Genomic DNA, 4934 nt, shown 5'->3' on the forward strand with positions numbered 1-4934 from the left:
AAAAATGTTTAAAAAGAAGAAATCAGTAACCAGAAAAACTTAGAAAAATGTTTCAAAAGAAGAAGTGAGTAACCAGAAAAACTTAGAAAAATGTTTAAAAAGAAGAAGTGAGTAACCAGAAAAACTTAGAAAATGTTTAAAAGAAGAAATCAGTACCAGAAAAACTTAGAAAAATGTTTAAAAAGAAGAAATCAGTAACCAGAAAAACTTAGAAAAATGTTTAAAAAGAAGAAATCAGTAACCAGAAAAAACTGCGAAAAATGTTTAAAAAGAAGAAATCAGTAACCAGACAAACTGCGAAAAATGTTTAAAAAGAAGAAATCAGTAACCAGGAAAACTTAGAAAAATGTTAAAAAGAAGAAGTGAGTAACCAGAAAAACTTAGAAAAATGTTTAAAAAGAAGAAATCAGTAACCAGAAAAACTTAGAAAAATGTTTAAAAAGAAGAAATCAGTAACCAGAAAAACTGCGAAAAATGTTTAAAAAGAAGAAATCAGTAACCAGGAAAACTTAGAAAAATGTTTAAAAAGAAGAAGTGAGTAACCAGAAAAACTTAGAAAAATGTTTAAAAAGAAGAAATCAGTAACCAGAAAAACTTAGAAAAAATGTTTAAAAAGAAGAAATCAGTAACCAGAAAAACTGCGAAAAATGTTTAAAAAGAAGAAATCAGTAACCAGAAAAACTTAGAAAAATGTTTAAAAAGAAGAAGTGAGTAACCAGAAAAACTTAGAAAAATGTTTAAAAAGAAGAAATCAGTAACCAGAAAAACGGCGAAAAATGTTTAAAAAGAAGAAATCAGTAACCAGACAAACTGCGAAAAATGTTTAAAAAGAAGAAATCAGTAACCAGAAAAACTTAGAAAAATGTTTCAAAAGAAGAAGTGAGTAACCAGAAAAACTTAGAAAAATGTTTAAAAAGAAGAAGTGAGTAACCAGAAAAACTTAGAAAAATGTTTAAAAAGAAGAATTCAGTAACCAGAAAAACTTAGAAAAATGTTTAAAAAGAAGAAATCAGTAACCAGAAAAACTGCGAAAAATGTTTAAAAAGAAGAAATCAGTAACCAGGAAAACTTAGAAAAATGTTTAAAAAGAAGAAATGAGTAACCAGGAAAACTTAGAAAAATGTTTAAAAAGAAGAAATGAGTAACCAGGAAAACTTAGAAAAATGTTTAAAAAGAAGAAATCAGTAACCAGAAAAACTTAGAAAAATGTTTAAAAGAAGAAATCAGTAACCAGAAAAACGGCGAAAAATGTTTAAAAAGAAGAAATGAGTAACCAGAAAAACTTAGAAAAATGTTTAAAAAGAAGAAATCAGTAACCAGAAAAACGGCGAAAAATGTTTAAAAAAGAAGAAATCAGTAACCAGAAAAACTTAGAAAAATGTTTAAAAAGAAGAAGTGAGTAACCAGAAAAACTTAGAAAAATGTTTAAAAAGAAGAAATGAGTAACCAGAAAAACTTAGAAAAATGTTTAAAAAGAAGAAATCAGTAACCAGAAAAACTTAGAAAAATGTTTAAAAAGAAGAAATGAGTAACCAGAAAAACGGCGAAAAATGTTTAAAAAGAAGAAATCAGTAACCAGAAAAACGGCGAAAAATGTTTAAAAAGAAGAAATCAGTAACCAGACAAACTGCGAAAAATGTTTAAAAAGAAGAAATCAGTAACCAGAAAAACTTAGAAAAATGTTTAAAAAGAAGAAATCAGTAACCAGGAAAACTTGGAAAAAAACACTTAGAAAAATTTTCAGCAAAGTGTGAAAAATATTCTAAGTGTCAGCGGAGGAAAATGCTGCAGCATCGGGAAAGATTCGCAAACTTACACCGAACATGTGCTCCGAAGTGCCGGAGGAATTGGGTGAATTGAGCCCGGCAAATGGCCAGCTGTCGTTTTGTGCCTGCAGCCCGAAAACTTTAACTTTGTCTGTCGCGGAAGTCCGGACCGAGAAAAATCCAAACGGTTTTGACCGGACCGAGTTCCAGACCGATGCAGTCAAATTTGGAATTCAGACCCATTCAGTGCCACTTGTAGTTTTTCCGCAGTGAGGTTGGCGGGGTACCCGGAGATATATGGGAACACGATTTTTAGAACAAAATGGCGGCGCGGGACCGTTCTGAAAGGCATCCGAAAAACGGTTCCACGGGCATAGCACTTTAATGACAGGTATGAGTGCATGCCGGAGAGCTCTTGGAAGTCGAATTTTTGACACTTTGTCAATTTTTTGACAGATTTGACAAACTCTTTCTGTCTGTTCTAAGAGTCAGTCAGAGACTTGTGCGGCGGTCTTTTGACACTATTGGAGGGCGGGCAAACCCCACGTTGACTCCGGCCGTCCCTCCACAGGCGCTCGTGTCCAAAATGAAGGCGAGAGACGCGAGTGGCCTGGTTCCCTTGGGTGTTGCCAAGAAGGCTGCGGGCTGACCGTTGCCTGAGCACTCCCTAAAGCCTCTTGTGATGAGAGCAGACCTCGCCTGCCGCACGACCGGCTCTGGGAGTCGTTGGGCCGCTATTTGTGAATAGTCTGGTCCTCCTCTGCCACCCGGACAAGCGCGATGGCTCTGCCGCCCTGCGGTGCTCGTCACCCAGGTTTGGGGAACACGATACTCGTAACAAAAATAAAAGGCGGCTCGGGACCTGCAGGCGAAAGGGGTCCCGTGGTGCTAAGCACGTCGACTTCGGGTCTCGGTGCAAGCCGGAGAGCTCACGGAAGTCTAAAGTTTTCGGCACGTGGTCGAATCTTTTCAAAGGCTTACCCGGCTCTTTCCGTCCATTCTGAGAGTAAGTCAGAGGCCGGTGCGGAGGTCTCTTGACAATCGGAGGGGGTGGTGGCCCTCCGCAGGCGCTCGTGTCGAAAATGAAGGCGAGAGACGCGAGTGGCCTGGTTCCCCTGGGTGTTGCCAGGAAGGCTGCGGGCTGACCCTTGCCTGAGCACTCCCTAAAGCCTCTTGTGATGAGAGCAGACCTCGCGCGCCGCACGACCGGCTCTGGGAGTCGTTGGGCCGCTATCTGTGAATAGTCTGGTCCTCCTCTGCCACCCGGCCAAGTGCGATGGCTCTGCCGCCCTGCGGTGCTCGTCACGCAGGTATGGGGCACACGATGCTCGTAACAGCAAATAAAGGCGGCTCGGGACCTGCAGGCGAAAGGGGTCCCGTGGTGCTTAGCACGTCGACTTCGGGTCTCGGTGCAAGCCGGAGAGCTCACGGAAGTCTAAAGTTTTCGGCACGTGGTCGAATCTTTTGAAAGGCTTACCCGGCTCTTTCCGTCCATTCTGAGAGTCAGTCAGAGGCCGGTGCGGCGGTCTATTGACGACCGGAGGCTCCCATGGGTGTTGCGATGAGGGTGGAGGGCACAGAACCTTGCCTTAGCACTCCCTAATAAAGCCTCTTGTGAAGAGAGCAGACCTCGCGCGCCGCACGACCGGCTCTGGGAGTCGTTGGGCCGCTATCTGTGAATAGTCTGGTCCTCCTCTGCCACCCGGCCAAGTGCGATGGCTCTGCCGCCCTGCGGTGCTCGTCACGCAGGTATGGGGCACACGATGCTCGTAACAGCAAATAAAGGCGGCTCGGGACCTGCAGGCGAAAGGGGTCCCGTGGTGCTTAGCACGTCGACTTCGGGTCTCGGTGCAAGCCGGAGAGCTCACGGAAGTCTAAAGTTTTCGGCACGTGGTCGAATCTTTTGAAAGGCTTACCCGGCTCTTTCCGTCCATTCTGAGAGTCAGTCAGAGGCCGGTGCGGCGGTCTATTGACGACCGGAGGCTCCCATGGGTGTTGCGATGAGGGTGGAGGGCACAGAACCTTGCCTTAGCACTCCCTAATAAAGCCTCTTGTGAAGAGAGCAGACCTCGCGCGCCGCACGACCGGCTCTGGGAGTCGTTGGGCCGCTATCTGTGAATAGTCTGGTCCTCCTCTGCCACCCGGCCAAGTGCGATGGCTCTGCCGCCCTGCGGTGCTCGTCACGCAGGTATGGGGCACACGATGCTCGTAACAGCAAATAAAGGCGGCTCGGGACCTGCAGGCGAAAGGGGTCCCGTGGTGCTTCGCACGTCGACTTCGGGTCTCGGTGCAAGCCGGAGAGCTCACGGAAGTCTAAAGTTTTCGGCACGTGGTCGAATCTTTTGAAAGGCTTACCCGGCTCTTTCCGTCCATTCTGAGAGTCAGTCAGAGGCCGGTGCGGCGGTCTATTGACGACCGGAGGCTCCCATGGGTGTTGCGATGAGGGTGGAGGGCACAGAACCTTGCCTTAGCACTCCCTAATAAAGCCTCTTGTGAAGAGAGCAGACCTCGCGCACCGCACGACCGGCTCTGGGAGTCGTTGGGCCGCTATCTGTGAATAGTCGGGTCCTCCTCTGCCACCCGGCCAAGTGCGATGGCTCTGCCGCCCTGCGGTGCTTGTCACGCAGGTATGGGGCACACGATGCTCGTAACAGCAAATAAAGGCGGCTCGGGACCTGCAGGCGAAAGGGGTCCCGTGGTGCTTAGCACGTCGACTTCGGGTCTCGGTGCAAGCCGGAGAGCTCACGGAAGTCTAAAGTTTTCGGCACGTGGTCGAATCTTTTGAAAGGCTTACCCGGCTCTTTCCGTCCATTCTGAGAGTCAGTCAGAGGCCGGTGCGGCGGTCTATTGACGACCGGAGGCTCCCATGGGTGTTGCGATGAGGGTGGAGGGCACAGAACCTTGCCTTAGCACTCCCTAATAAAGCCTCTTGTGAAGAGAGCAGACCTCGCGCGCCGCACGACCGGCTCTGGGAGTCGTTGGGCCGCTATCTGTGAATAGTCTGGTCCTCCTCTGCCACCCGGCTAAGTGCGATGGCTCTGCCGCCCTGCGGTGCTTGTCACGCAGGTATGGGGCACACGATGCTCGTAACAGCAAATAAAGGCGGCTCGGGACCTGCAGGCGAAAGGGGTCCCGTGGTGCTTAGCACGTCGACTTCGGGTCTCGGTG

Source organism: Chiloscyllium punctatum, unplaced genomic scaffold (genome assembly GCF_047496795.1).
Source record: "Chiloscyllium punctatum isolate Juve2018m unplaced genomic scaffold, sChiPun1.3 scaffold_558, whole genome shotgun sequence".
Lineage (NCBI taxonomy): Eukaryota > Metazoa > Chordata > Chondrichthyes > Orectolobiformes > Hemiscylliidae > Chiloscyllium > Chiloscyllium punctatum.